General features: G+C 41.7%; 1 long non-coding RNA gene across 1 annotated transcript in view; it reads left to right on the forward strand.

Moving 5' to 3' along the window:
• Positions 1-9,792, forward strand: part of LOC109145039 — a 42,323-nt gene extending 32,531 nt beyond the window's left edge. The window contains exon 3 of the long non-coding RNA XR_005604728.1: positions 9,279-9,792. This is a non-coding gene — a long non-coding RNA (uncharacterized LOC109145039). The remainder of the gene's footprint in view (positions 1-9,278) is intronic.
• Positions 9,793-16,115: the final 6,323 nt, after the last annotated feature.

A 16,115-nucleotide genomic window follows, 5' to 3' on the forward strand; every position in this document is an offset into this window, starting at 1 on the left:
TCACTCTCTCTCTCACTTTTTATTTTGTTTTCTGTGTTTTTAATATAGTTCCATTACTTGAACAGGACTAATTTCCTGACCCATTAGACCAATAATGGTTTTCCCAGTTCTTTAGCTGTTAAGTGCTGACCTAGCCTTGACTTGTGCCAGAAAATTGTTCACATTAGAAACAGGATTTTGGGATGTGAGCCAAAGTTTTTACAGGAGAGAGTAGAGATGAGTGTGGGCACATCTCCTGTGCCCAGCAGAGTTTGGTGGGAGTGGAAACAATTGACATCTAGGCTGGCATGAGTCCCTCTGACACACAGGTGATGCAGAGTGGTAGAGAAAAGTCCTGTAACAAATGTTAATTTGTTGCTTCCTCTTCACTTCCCTGAGGAGAAGCATCATAGATATTCACTTCATAACCTTTGCAAGAGCCTGTGCTCACCTTTCAATATTTGTCTTGCAACACTAGCAGATTCAAAGGCTCGATTTTTTATGTTTAGAATAGAATTTTCTAGACAGCTTAGCTCCCATCCAGTGCAGACCCTGAGATTAGCTCAGCTGGTAAGAGCATGGTGCTAAAAACCACCAGCGTGGCAGATTTGATTCCCATATGAGTCATTTACTTAAGAGTTAGACTTGAGGTTTCTTGTGGGTCCCTTCCAACTAAGAATATTGTGTTAAAAGAATCTGTGATAAGGTGACCCGCAGAGACGCTTTTAATGGTGTCAGCCTACCTGGAATGTGATTTTTGGTTGGTTCTCTTTAAAACAAGGGCTTTTGTTGCTGTTTAAGAACTCAGGACTCTTTGGTTTACAGAACATTTTAACCATATGTGATTCCCCTCACTGGTGTGCACCTGAACACCCTTTACCATTTAGAAGGGTCTGTTGAAGTACTCCCAAGCTAAGGTAAGACCATGTATCCTCTGTAGAGTGGATGTCTGCTAAGGATGACTGAAGATGAAGCTACTGAGAGCAGGACTGCCGAGGCAGGACCTGTCAGGGACATTTGGGTTTGGATCGTTTCTGTGCAGCAATGATGAGGTGAAAAAATGAGACAGGTCAGCAGCTTGGCAGCCTCTGACGAGGGTTCCCAGGGAAAAGGACTGTGCTTTTCAAAAAATTTCCATCTTGTACTTGGCTGAAATCAAGGTCCAAATCTCTTTGCCTCCTTCTGACTGTCTTGGGTGCTTTTAACCAGGGTTAAAGGCACATGAGGCTGGACTGAGAGCTGCTGGTGCTTTTGGACCTCTTGACCTTCCTGTTCAGGTTTATTAACGTGAACTCCTCACCACCTCCTATTTTCCAGCCTGGGTACTTGGTAGCAGAGGTGAATCAAACCCCCTCAGTGTCCTCACCGTAGTGACATGCAGCTTTGGTCACATTTGAAGTGAAGTCAGGCATCATCTCTTACAGAACCGTGGTGTCCCCGGTCACTTTGCTGCGGCACTGATCAGCCAGGGGCTGCTGGGACTGAAGAGGGATGGCCCCAGACGGTTGGCATAGAGACTGAAACATGGGTGGAAAAATGTCAACCCCTCCAAAAACCCTGGGCTATGCCACAAAAAGTTCCAGTCAGTTTTGCAGCAGCTTTAGCTTGTAAAAGTCCCATTTCATCTCCCAGTCAAGCAGTCGTTTTGTGACCTCCAGAGTTTATTGCATAAAGTACAAGACATTAAGTTCATTACCAACTGTAAGGAATTTTAGCAAACAATAATTAGCAGCACTTAAAAGATATTCTGTAGCCTAAACCACTAAATCCATGGGTATATAACAACCAGCCGTGGAACATATGTGTGTGTAACAGTATCAATATTGAAAGCCCCTACTGTGATGAGCCATAGCAAAGCATTTTTAGTCGACATACTTTTGGGATCGCTAATGATTAATTAGTGTGTATCATAATGTAAAGCAAATGTCACCTCTGCTACCTGGGGCTGCTGTCATTTGAGAGGGGAAACTATTTCCAGTTGAAGAGCGGCTGAAAAATGCAAACAGCATCTCAGCCTGCCATCTCGTGGGCAGAGTCCCACGGCTCCCGCGGGACAGGAACGCGCCCCTCCCGCAGCATTCCCAGCTCTTGGCACCGCTCGGGAATGGCCCACTGGTCTCTCCACAGTGCAGAACGATTTAAAAGGAGAAAAACCTTCAACAGCAAATGTTTTGTCCTCTGTCCCTCTCTGGAGGGCAGCCGCCTGAAAGGGAACGACCTCAGAGGGTTGCTAATAACCAGACAGAGATTTCTGACACCACATGGCAGAGCTGTGTAAATAAAAAGCCAGGATTAGGTGCCTAAGAACCATACTATTACTGACGATTTCTCCCTTAACTAGCCTCATTATTTGAAGGTGTTGCAGTTGAAGCAGTTTGCAAGACAGCCACAGAGCAAAGGCTTTTTGCCTTCGCTGAGGGAAGTCCACGAATTTTCTCTCAGTGTATGAAAATGACATTGCACTTACTCTTGTGTTAATTCACAGCGTTATGTTTTATCCCAGCCCCCTCTTTCTTTTCATTCCTCAACAGCTGCAAGTTTTCAGCATAAATGATATTATTTTATAAATATTTGTTGCTCATTTTTTAAAGTAGCTCTCTGGGAAATTGTTACTAGCCAAGAGGAAATACTACAAATTTAGTCACACAATAAGATCTAGAAAAAGAGATTTTTCTGTTTGCACTGAGAGAGTGCCAAGATATATCTCTTTGCAGGCTCAGCCTAAAAGTGTTGGTTTACTGATTTTTACAAAAACCAGGGATGTCACAACTGGACTAATAAACATTTTCTATTCAGCATCATTTAATGCAAATGGCTAAACTGATGATTTCAACTAATGCATTTGTCTTCTAAAACGGCAGCATTAAATTTTGTAATCCTACTGTCAAAAAAAAAAAAAAGGCAATATAACATTGTGGATGCCTAAATACCGTAATCAGATATCACCAATCTGGACAATTTGTGTGAAGTTAATACAGTTGCAGTTCAGTTTGAAAAGGGGAAGATTTGTTTGATTTATCACTTTTTTTTTGTGCGTGCAAGTTGAAAAGCGTGCTTGATTTCCGCTATGAATTGTATCCATGCCTCATCACTCCATATTTTTAGAGGTATGCTGACATCCTAAGCACAGTAGGATCTATACTTGACATTTTAAAGGGGTTTTATAATTTATGTGGATGTTTGATACAACATATTTTTTCAATCTGTAGTGTTGGGAGGGTCGTGAATTTGAGCTTTCATTCTCCATACATTCTAGGAACAGCTAATTTTAAGATCTAAACTCTATAACTTGCGTATATTTTCCAATTCTCTGCCTAAACTATATAATGATAACTTATTGTGTAATTGAGAAATTTCTTATGTAAATAATAATAGCTGTAGTGGACAGAATTGTCAGACTTTTATCTAACTAATTGTCAGCATGGGTTTGATTACTTTTGATCTTTTGCTACTTATTGTAGCAGATTAAAAAAACCTTACATTTCATGTTGCTATTTTTTAGCAAATAAAATTCATGGAAATATTCTATTACATGTCAAACGGTACCGTGGTTGTCTGGTAAATAAATAATACTTAAAATGACAGTCTTGTTACTGAGAAATACACAGAGAATAGCAAGGGCAAGGGGATGGGAATTGATGCAGCCAAATTATAGCCATCTCTTTTCTGATAATCCTGACCATAAACAGTGAAATTTCACTTAAATGTCTATTTCAATTTATTAACCTAGCCAGAGTGAAAAGCAACTACTGAAACATTGCTCAACTTCTGTGTGTTTTTACTATTTTATTTGATTTTATTCAAAACTCTATTTGTGTTCTGCTTTTATGTTCTTATTTCAGCAAGAACTTGGCAACCTAGAAACTGCAAAGTTCAAGGGATACTTCATTTTCCATCCTCTCTCTTAATCCCTTTATGGAAGGAGAATGTGTGTCTTGTCTAATGTGTTGTTTCACAGAGTAGATTTTTTTCTTCTTAAAATATCTGAGATATCTCTTACACTAAAATCTCTCAGGAGGAATGCAAAGGAAAGCTCAGGGAATTTCATAAGAGTTACGGACTTTCTAGTTATTCTAACTCTGCACTCTTGGCTCTGTTCGTCTTGTAATTTAGAAGATTTTCAGAGTGAGATACGGCGGTTCAGGGGTACTTTTGAAATCACAGCACCGGGCCATGAAACTGTTCCCTGACTCTCCTCTAGATGGACCAGGACAGTGCTGGGAAATGCTTTTTTTGTTAGTTACGCCAGGGGTGTGGGGTCCTCGGGGGCTCCTGGGGCACTGTGGGCTGTGGGAGCTGAGCTGTGCTGTGCTCTCCAGGCTCTCTGTGTCACTGGTGGGGAAGACACGCCCTGGCAGAGGGAGCTCCCGTGCCAGGAGCTGTGGTGTTGGTGATCCACAGGCAGGACCTCATCCAGCTGGACACTCGTTTTCGTGGGAATAACCAGTCAGAGTTACAGCCCTGCTCTAGTCCTGTGCTGAGCTGTGACCTGTGGGCTGCGAGGGAGGAAGGGCAGTAGCTGAGGATGCAATCAGAGCTCAGCTCTGAGGGAGTGGGATTCCTTTACCTGGAGCCTCCCCAGCCTGCCCCGCCCGGGCCGCGTGTGCGGGGCTGCAGGTGAGCCCACCCCGGGCTGTAACGCTGTCATGTGTCTGCTGGGAATACAATCCAGCTATTGCTTACATGCACACTGTCAGACACAGCCTGTGATATGCATCTGTTCAGAGCTATTCAGCATATTCTATTAATATTTAAGGTGTAATTACATTATTAACGCATTACATAAAGAGGGTGCAGCGTTAGCTTGTGTTAACTGGATTTATTCTCCTCCTGAGCTTTCAGTCAATCTTCCTTGGACCTGCCATGTTCCGAACACGAAAGAACACATTTCTCTCTCCAAAGGCCAGCTTTGCAGACAGTGTCTATGTTAAATAAAGTGCATTCACTGATTTTGTGAAGACACTACACAAGGCTGAATGCCGAGTTTCATAGACATATACTGCTAAAATTGCCTTGCCTATTATAAAGATAAAAATATCTTTTTGTTCAAATGTTCTGCTTGCTTCTTTACAAATGAAGGAGTTAAATACTGAAAGGCAGGTGGATGCTGTAACTACTTTAGAAAAAGATGAATAGGGCTGATGGCTAAAGCTACAGGGAATCTATTGAAGGTCCAGATGCAGACATGGCTCTTACTCTACACACAGTTCAAAGTGGGGTGAAGCTGCCTGGTTAATTGGCTATGAAATAACTAACCTCTGGGAGAAAATTGCCCTTGTAGTTAATTGCTTGTGTTCAGGGTAACATGTAGCCACCTGGCTGATTAGTGCCCTTACCTATATTTACACCCACCCGCGTTTAAATGCAGGCAGTATTGTCAGGCTAGCTGTGTGCATTCATATAGTGGCCCTCATAGATTAAAGAAAATATGGCCATCAAGGTCAGTTTTTCTTTTCATTCTTCTTTTATCTCCTTCTGAATCCCCCATTTCTCACATAAGAAGAGCAAATTCAATCCTGAAGTAAATCCGCTGGCTTTAGCAGAACAGTAATGGAATGAATTTTGTCTCAATTGTTTAGTTTGGTCATATTACAGAATCATCAGGGCTAGAGTGGGGAAGTAAACTGACTTATGGAAGTCAGCAGGCAAGGCTGCTGAATGAGTGGAAGGAAAACAAATAGAAATAGAGACAGGAAGTTGCGGTGTTTTTATGATGGAAAATTTTATGGGAATAGGTAGGACAAACAGCACTCAAAGAAGGTATTAAGCTTTTCCGAGGTGGAGAGATGGAGAGGAGGGTCTACTGGTGTTCCCACTATGTATTAGAATTTTTGTTCAACAGAGTCTTCAAATGTAAGAAAAACCTTTCTTAGTGTAAAAATAATCAAACACTGGGACAGGTTGCCCAGAGTAATGGACTCTCTATCCTTGGATCTATTCAAAACCTGACTGGACATGGTCCTGGGCAGCCTCATCTAGCTGGCCTTGTGTTGAGGAGAGGGTTGGAGAATCCACAAACTTTACTCTTAACCTCAGTCTTTCTGTGCTTTTTAAAATTCTGTGACTAGGTTAATATTTGTCATTATCTTACTGTTTTACATTTGTCTTTATTTTCTTTGACTGGTAGGTAGTTAATTTGGTTCTTTTTATGTGAATGACTATTATTTTACTCTTTCATTTATTTAGTTGAAATGTAAACTTTGTAAAGAGAAATGTACGCTATTTCTTTTATTGATAAAGACTGTAGTACAGTTGAAGGTATAGGGAAGCTAAATGGAAACCTTGCACCAATGGAATGCAGCAGATCTGCGAGAATTGTGGCAGGAGAGTAGGATTAACACATCACAACTCTAAGTGATAAGGACCTGACAAGGGTAATTTCCTTCACACTTTTGTACAAGGATCTATATATACAGAACTTGCACTTGAGAGATAACACAGACATAAAAATATACATAAAAATGGCGTGACAGAAAAAGATTATGTTAACAACTATTTCCCAGTCTGTAAAATGTGGGGAAAGTGTATAAATTCATGGGCTGGTATGAGAAATTGTCTCCCTTAACTCTATTGTGTTATAATGAGGACCTTCCACTTGTATTAAAAATGGAGCCTTTAGAACCTAGCAACAAAAAGGATCCATTTGTATTAAAGATTTGTTTAAGGATGGACATTTTAAATCGTTTGACCAATTTGTAGAAGATTTTAATATTCCTGGAGCTCAGTTTTCCCATTTCCTTTGGCTAAGACATGCTGTTCTTTGTGAATTAAAGAAAGGTATAGAAATGCAAATGTAGCAGATTGAAAAATTGTTGTACAAAGAGACTGTCTCACTAAATTGATTTCAAGGCTATATAGGACATTGTCAGTATCCTTAGACAAAGGCAAATTGGAAGTTAAAGAGAAAAATGAGAGAGATTTAGGTAAAAATCTTAATATACAAGAATGGAAACAGACAGTTTAATAAAATGGATTTGTATGAAAATAAGACATCAGGTTGTTCAATTTAAGTATATCCTGTTCAGAGAACCTATTTATGCCCTCTAAAATGGCAGAAATATATAAGGAGACTATCCCATAATAATAGCAAGGTACTGCATAGGGGGTAATGTGTACATATACTTAGATATTGTATGGACATCAAATGGTTTCACAGAAAGGTGTCAGGAAGTCTGCTATGCAAAATGAGATGTTTTGGTGTGTTCAGACTGAATTTTAGACTTGTTGATTACACCAGTGGGAGAGAGATATTTCTTGATGTGTTTCAAGGGATTTTTAACAATTTCTTCCTGTGTTTAAACAGGAAGACATTAGAAGGCCAGAGGAGAAAGATGGTCTGTGTTATCTGTGGCAGAATATTTAATTTATTCGATGCCTCAGCATTTTATTATTAAATATTCCACAAGAGTAGTGGACAGACTAAAATAAGTTTAAGCTTGTGAGGTGTATGGGTCAGGTGGAAGCAAAGGCCATATAAACAGGTAGACAATGAAGATGCTGAGATGTGGCCAAGACACAGCACTTACCTGAAAAGAGGTGAAAATCTCAGGGCACTGCAAAGCTATTATTGTGCAATTTCTTAGGGGGATAGTAAAATAAAATACTAAAGAAGCACTGAAATAATCATTAAAAGAATATCCAGAGTTTTGAAACTTCTTCCTGATGCCTGAGTTGAGAAAATCTTGACTCTGCATGGTGAATGGAGTTGGTGCTGTGATTGTTATGGACTAATTTACCTTTGTGAGAGCTGGTCAGTCATTCCTACCACAGATGGATGTCTGGCTCACAAGGAGAGGTCCCTTTTCCATTGCTGGTTATGTGGGGAAGATGAACTGAGGTTTCTGCTGGGGTTTCTCTCTGTGACAAAATGTCCCAGAAGTTTCTGCAGTGACAAACTCCCTCTGCACCTGTTCCCTTGCATGTCAGTGACATCTGCTCTGGGCTCTGCTGGGTCTCCTCACCTTTTCCAGCATGGTGGCACACTCTTAATCTGGAGTGATTAAGTCCTGCAAAGTAAGACTGTGCCTCGTTTCATTTTTTCTGTTGACTGAAAGTGGCACCTCGGCCGTCCTGGTGAGACGACAGCAGAGTTATCAAGGGCCGGTCCTGCAGCTCCGGGCAGGCGTCGTGTTTGTCTTCACTGGATGCCGTAGTTGCAGGTGGTGAAGATACACAGCTCACACCTTCTACTCACTTTGTGCCAAAACCTTATGTCTTAGCTCTGGAACTCTAAATCACACATCCCACACATTCGGTGGGGTGTTTTTGTGCTGAGAATTCGGGTGACCGATGCCTGCAGTGTGTGCAAACAGACAGCAGCAGTGTTCCACAGGAGCCATAAGCAGTGTAGCTCCTTGGCAGGACGCAGGTAGAGCTTCACAAGCCAGTCTCTCAGCTGGACATTCAGGATGTCATTCTGGAGTTCTCTGTGCAATTCTGAGATCTGTCTGGTTGAAAGCTAAATTTTGCTTTGATATCTCCTACTCATTACTTTCTCCCAGTGAAATTGCAACGCTGTCAGGCATCTGCTTTTCACCCACCCAGTTCAGCAGATGACAGTGCTACTTCATAGACTCCTGTCAAATGAAAGAGGATTTTTTTTTTATATTCTATAAAGTTTGTTATTTTTCAGCCAAAGTTGGCTCATTCTTCTCGATCCTAAATAAATGTATTTTCTTCTTCCAATAAATGAAAGACCAACAGTTTATAGAAGGAAACAAAAGGGATGACTTTAAATGTAGTCTTACTAATGAGTTAATCAGCATGTTTGAATGCTAATAAGCACAAGTTGATAACTGGATCATCTCTTTTCTATTGTCCACTGGGAAGCTACATTTAGGAAATTAATTCAAAATTCGTATTTAACTCACTTTGCTTATGAATTAATGTGCGTATTTAAATCTACCATGCAACAGTGCCTTTGGTATCTGCTTTTATTTTTCCTGTCTCCTTCCTCCATTAATAATTAGTATTCTCTAATAAAAATTAGAGGAGAGAGGAAATACTACTGATCATGAATTCTAGCACTGTCATGCAAAGGTTGCCTCTAGAGCCTGCAATCACTTATTCTTTAAATAAAGGCTTCTGATTCTTGCCTTTGCATCTGGAGTATCTGTTGTCCCTGTGTGACATCAGTAAAGTCTTTCCCGACCGACTCAGGTGTCTCTTGCAAAAGGACTGGCCTTGATGCCTGAGGAGTGCCAGCGATGCTGGGTTAGGCGGGGAGGGGAACGCAGCTGCCGTCAGGTGCGCTCACAGCCTTTGGAAACGCCAGTCATTTCAATTCCTTGTATTTGCAGGACTGGCAGAAAAAATGTCTGATGGTTGCTTCTTCAAGTCTGCTGCACAGGATCGCTCAGGAGGCTCTGGAGAGCTCAGCAGAGCAGTCACAGACAACAGCCCTGGAGAGCCGGAGCCTGCGTCCAGTCCTGGTGCTTCCAGCCCCGAGGCACGGGGATGCTCTTGTCAGCTCGCAGGTAACAGTGAGTGGAACGAGAGAGGTGAGCCTGAGAAGCAGCTCCTGCACCACAAATCAGTAAGGGTTCCTTATTGCAAGGGGTGGAGCAGAAGGAAATCTCCCGTGTACAGACGTCATGTCCGTGGAATGGATTGATTCCCTGAGTGTGATCCCACCAACTGCTGATCGCCAAACCTCCTGATACCTCTCCTGCCTTGTTTGGCAATAGAAAACTGTTTAGCTTTTCCTGTTAATTTTGTAGTTACCATTAAAGGCAATACCACAACTAACATTATATCAGGCCAAATTACACTAGTGTGCTGCTTCTATTTTTTTTTCTTTCATGCTGTGGCATTTCCTTTCCCTTGAAAACACTCTTTCACTCAGCCTAGCAATTAACTGCTTGAACAGTATAATAAGGAAGCAATTAAGAGGTGACAGAGAAAAATTAACACTCCATTTCACATTAAAGGCCAAGTGAGTATCCTGGCCATTGTGAGTTAAATGTGTCTTTGAAAACCCATAGTTTGGATGTATTTTCCTTTTGAATAAGAAGCCAGCTCCATGTTTTTTAGTCTAGAGTCCCAATCTGAAAATGGATGATAACTAATTGGATGCTGTCTGCTTAAACAGGCTGTATTAATTGCAGTTTGTTCTCCCGTAAGTGTCAAGGAAAACAAAATCTTTGTAATGTGTAGGCACAATGTATGCAGCCTCAATTTGAATATGCATGTATCGGGGCAAATAAAGCGGACTACTGCATGCAATGTTGCCATGGCAGGCAGCATTTGCATAATAAATAACAGCTATCATGAGACTTTCTTTATGAAGTTCTCTCCTGTGTTGTCAGCCATAAGAGCTGGCAATAAAGGAGCCAATATTGAGAAAGTAAGAGTGTGTTTTGCTTGCAAATGCAACGCCCCGACCACAGTCGTTGTCAGGCTTCAGATCGGTGCTCTGAGGAGCACAGGGGGTTGCATTGCTCTGCAGTGCAGCTCCAGCCCATCAGCCACGCAAAATGTGGCTCCAAAAGTGTTGTGTGTGAGGGCAGACTTTCCAGATCTGTGCCGTGGGTGCCCCAGGGCTGGCATGAGGTCATTGGTGCAGCCTGTCACGCAGCATTGACCCAAGACCCGTGATTCTTTTAAAGGTTGGACTTGATGATCTTGGAGGACTTTTCCAGTCTTAGTGACTCCGTGCTCTGTGATTTGTGAGAACCGAACAGGTGGGACACACTGGAGAGGCTCCAGTGGTGATGCTTTTTGGTTTACAAGCAGCCTTTATAATACTCCAAACTTTTGTGTACGTTTTTTAGCAGTCAGTAAGATCAAGATGCACTGTAAAAGCTCTTGGGCTGGGATGTGCCAGTGAAATCATGGATGTGTTGCTCTAATTCCAGAGGAAGTGAGGTTGTTCTGTGTCTCAGAGATGGTGGTTTCTGCCCTGTGTCTCCAAATATCCAAAACATTAGGGAGAGCAAAGGGAAGGTCTGGGTTGGAACATAAGAAAGAACCTTGGGAATTAAAGGTGAGAATAAATGCAAAGCTGAGGCTGTGTGCCTGGAGGTGGCTGAGTCTGGAGAAATATGGCTGTTTTGGCATGAAGTGAAGGACAGGACCGGCTTGAGGAGGCTCCTGCAAGGCTCACTGAGGCAAATGCTGCTGCTGGTAACCAGCCTGTTCATATTTGTTGAGCAATCCAGTTTGTAATTCAATTCTGAAAAGAGGGAGAGGATGGTAACTTATACACCAAAATAATCAGACTGAGACAAGGGGAATCCCTGTGTTCCTCTGGTTGGAAGTACACAGCTTTCCTATTCCTGTGCCAGAAAATTATACTGAGGCCTTCCAGGCTCCTGGAAAACAAAGCACCAAGTTCTGGAAAATTTTCAGCAAACAAACAAGCAAATACTGTCATGGTTCATATGCATGGGTTTAATGAGCTTTGATTAGGATTTTAATTTTGTTGGTAGATGCGATTTGACTGAATGCTCTTACGTGTGATTTAAATAAGGAATCAACTCTTTTGTCCCATCCCAGCCTTTACCAATAAAACTTTAATGATGAAGGGGTTGGTAGTACTGGATAACTGGTGATACTGGTCTGTGTGTGGATAGGCAGAGTGAGAATTATTGTTGGTAAGTCCTTGGCTTTTCCATAACTTATTGAAAAATAAAACAATGCTGAAACTTATAAGAGGCTTTTCAGAGTGACTACCAGTTGCTAACATAAAGCAGGTCCCTGGTTTGGTTTGACATTTGGAATCTGCATGGGGATTTTTGTTTTACTTTTCTATATCAATTGTATTTAATAACAGATGTAGTCTCATCACATAATTTTTGCTGTCTTTAATAAATTGTAAGGAATAAGCTGACTATCAGTATTATATGAAAAGTAAGCAATGATTTCCAGGTTTTATTTTGCTCTAAATGCCAGGAATTATACCTTTATCTGGATCTATTTTTTAGCTAATGGATGGATCATGTAATATCTATAGTATGTAATATCTTCTCCTAAACAGAAAAGAAAAAAGTCTCTTCAAACAAGTAACCCCAGATCTCATACAACAGCACAGCATGTGTCAATTCACACTGTGTCATGTGACATGAAACTACTTAATACAACCTGACTTGGAGTGACATTTGTATTGCCCATATCATAGAATAAAAAAATAACACTTTCACAAGTGAGGAATTATCTTTTCCAGTTGAAGGTATTTTGCTATTTGCAGGTAAAAGTGAAAACCAGGTAAGGGTTAGTGAGCTACCTTGAAAAGAAATATTACAGTAGGGAAGAGATTTGATAAGGGCCTAACCATGCTGGCAACGCAAGCAGAAGAAATGGTTCTGTTCATGAAAGGATGGCTCTGTCTTTAGATGTGATTTGAACTGAAGCAGGGGAAAACCCAGAGAAGAGATCTCAGCTTTTGAACAACAGGCTTGTGAGCTAATTAAGGATGAAATACAATTTTAAGGAAGGAAAAGAAAACCTTATCTATTGCCAAGGACTGAGGACATGTTTTAATCCCACACTTCCCACTGCAGGGGATAGGTAATGCAGGGACACCCCAAAGATGTCCCTTTGTGGAGCACGGGGCAAAAGGCACCAATGCTGCCTGTTCTCCTCACCATCTCGCCACTGTGCTGTAGCTGCTCATGTTGCCTCGTGAGAGGACAGTTCTGGGCTCTATTCCTACCCTGAAGACATTGAATTTTATGATTTATTCTTAAAAATCCTAATCTGATCCACAGCTAAGAGCAGTGCGTCCTATAAATGCTGGACAGGGAAGTAGCTTATGAGTAGTGAGAGTCATCCGCAGGCTCTGGTACTTTTTCTGCTCACAAGAAAACCCCCAATCCTTCTGGAGGCTTTTCTGTTTAGACTGGATCTTCTGCATACCCACAGGAATCCCTTTGCAGTAGCATCTCATGGTGACCTGCAGTCGTCCCCCTTTGCAGTTCACCATCTTCCCGTTGCTCTTAAAGCATCTCCTCATTGTGTATTCCTAAAAAGCATCATCACACAGCTGTTGCAGCCCTTATCCCCTAGTCCCCAGCTGCACGTGGTGCTGTAGGGTATTTTCACAAGCCCTTTCCTGTAGCCCAGGAACTGCAAGTGGATGTTACCTTTCAAAAATGGCCGTGGAAATAACCTGACAACTGGGAAGACAGATGGCAAAAACATCCTGCCACAGTTCTTTCCCTGCCAGAATTTCTGTGGAGGGCAGTAAATGTCTCCATTTTGGATGAGACTGGGTGATTTCTGCCAGCTGCTTGGGTATCGGTGCTCCTTGGAGGAACTCTCCTCCTCTGGTAGTTTCTTAAGCCCTGAAAAGCAAGAAACACATTCACACTGTGATATTTAAGATCCTTCTGGACAAAACCTTGTAACCTCATTGGTCTCTACAAAGTTACACAGCTCTGAACAAATTGCACCTTGCCCAGCATGCTGGTACTTGTGTATTTCTTTGACTTCAAAGTATGGAGATATTGGGAAGATTAATTGTAAATTTATTTCAGGTGTTTTCACAGATTTTTTACAAAGCCATACGAATAAGCATGCAATGAATATTTCTTGCTCTCCTGCCATGGCCCCATGCTGCCACTGCCATGGCAACCACAAAATCTCCTCTCCTTCCCTATCTTGTCTGCTCAGCTGGGGAGCCTCTGTGAGTGATGCCACAGCTGTGGCAGTGCCTCTTTCCAGAACTGGGGCCACTTCTTCCTATTTCCCAACTCTTCACTGCAGGATCCCCCTCTCAGTAGCTGGAGATGGGAGCTCGTCTGCCCTCTTCGACCCAGGTTAGTCCAGGGGAATAGTCAGTCACATTCCTGCTGTGGGAAATGAGGGAGGAAGGACACACTAGCTAAGGTCTCCCACTAGTTAGGACTTCTCCAAGCAATGCCTGGGAGAGTCTGGATGATTCTTTGTGGACATGTTTACATGCGTGGCCACTACATATAATTTCTTACTGAAAACGGACAGTTTCAAAGCTCTTTAATCAAATTTTGAAGGTTTAAAAATGTGGTGCATTTTATACAGGGAATATGTCTTTTTCTTCACAGAGGGAGGAAGGCACATATCAAATCTTAGAAACAAAAATAACACAACAATTTTGCAAACCACCATGAAATAAGGATTTATGAGTTTGTTGATCTCCCCTGGGGACCTGAGTGCAATAAAAGCAGGAATTGTGCTGACTGGGGTGGAAGTGAGGAATATGTTCAACTTGAAGGCAAATGGTTTTGTGGCACAATCCAGGGATAGAGGCTGGATGATCTCAGCTGTCACTCAAACTGTTAATCCTTCAAATCTTTAGCGCTTGAGGATTAATTTCTATAAATATTGTGCCAAATATAATAGTCTCTCTATCTCTCACACTATTAGATGGCTATGAACTACAAGGAGCCTTTTGTCTCCCTAATAGGATTCATCCCTAATTCCAAAGTCATAAATCATGAGTTTAAAATAAAAAAACCCCATAAAACATTTTCCACAGGTAGAAAGATAGCAGTAGGGCAGCTGTAAAGCCGTAATCCTGGGCTATACTCCTGCCCTTTACACCAGTCCTACAGCAGGAACAGGCCAGGAGCAGCAGTGCTTGCTTGGTTCTGCTTTATCCTGATACAGAAGATTTCCAGGGTGACAAAGAAGGGACAATAATTCAGTGCCCTTCCATTGCTGTATCTTGATTTGGGGGTAAGGGTGTACACTCCGAATGACCCAACCAATGTGAAAACAAAGTAGAAAAATAAAAACTGAAGTAGTGGCAATAAACACGTTTCAATTTTCAGCTCTGAAGGACCTTTTGTTTTGAAATATTAGCTCATTTTTACTTTCTGAGAAGTCAGACTTGAGATACAGAATTCTGCTTTCATGGCTCCACATCATTTGAGGTTAGTGAGTATTATTCTCATTATATTAAATTTTCTCCCAGTTTGGGATGGCAAACAATGCAAAATTTAAAAATAAATAAATGTTTAGGTTATTGACAGCTTGCATTCTGGTCAGAACTCCTTAAGTCCAGTATCTTAACATTTTCATTATAGCTGTTAAACATGCCATTTTACTCCAAATGATAATTAATTAGCTTTGAAGGTGTGAAGTGAAATCAAAATCCAGAACAAGTTAAGACTTTCACACTTTTGCTTTTAGGTGAAAGTGAATATAAAAATAGAGGAACACTGGATGCAAATGGTTTCACTGCTGTGGTTCCTAGAGTCTAAGAATAAATGGTTATCTTTCTGTAAAAGTGATCTAATGGGATTTTGAAATGAAAAGGTTTTCTTTATTGGAACATTAACTAGATTCTTTGAAAAAATGGAAAGCTGAAAATTTTGGTCTGTCAGCACCCTAGTAAAGATAGAAAACCTGTTATATCTGTGTTAAAAGTATAACAAGATCGTGTAACTAGAAATTGAAGAAGTCAGCAAAAATTAGAAAGAAAGGAGGCTGGTTTTAAAGTGAGATTAATTAACCATTGAAGGAGCATCCCAAGGGGCACAGTGCCTTTTCTAGCACTTAAGTCTGTAACTCATGACGGGATATCTTTTTCAAGAAAGTTCTGTATCAGTGCAAATTGTTCAAAAGGGTCTAGGGGTCACAGGGGGAAGTCTGGGTCATTCAGATTGGAGGGAATCATGGTGTCCTCCTTTGGCCTTGGTGTCTGTGGGTTCAGCCTGCGTGGGACAGGTCAGAGTGAGGTGCACAGGCTGAGGGGTGTCTGCTCTGGGAAGGAGAGAGTTTGGCTGATGAGTGGGGTGCAGGTGTGCTGCCTTCTGCAGGTGAAGCACAGGGGTCCATCGTGAGCTCCCTCTGGAGTAAAACATGTCCAGAGACGTTGGAGGATGGGGCAGACTTTGCCCAGGACGGGGCAGACTTTGCCCAGTGGTTTGCACTTGTCTGGTTTTCCTTATCCCTTCTGCTGCTCCCACATCTGTGAGCGAGCGCTGCTCCAAACCTGCTGTTAAACTCTGCTGCTGCTGTTGAACCCGTATTAACCTGAAGGCATTAGAGAAATTGGTTGGAAAGCTCAAATCATTCTTGGGGGTCAGGAAGAAGAGTCTTAGAAATGACAAAGAAGAAAATAGGAGTCAATGAGACACACAAAGGTAGGGGAAAAATACTCTCTTTTACAAAATCCAGTGACTGAGGAAATTCCCCTGAGGAAGGAGAGTAAG

Source organism: Corvus cornix, chromosome 4A (assembly GCF_000738735.6).
Source record: "Corvus cornix cornix isolate S_Up_H32 chromosome 4A, ASM73873v5, whole genome shotgun sequence".
NCBI lineage: Eukaryota > Metazoa > Chordata > Aves > Passeriformes > Corvidae > Corvus > Corvus cornix.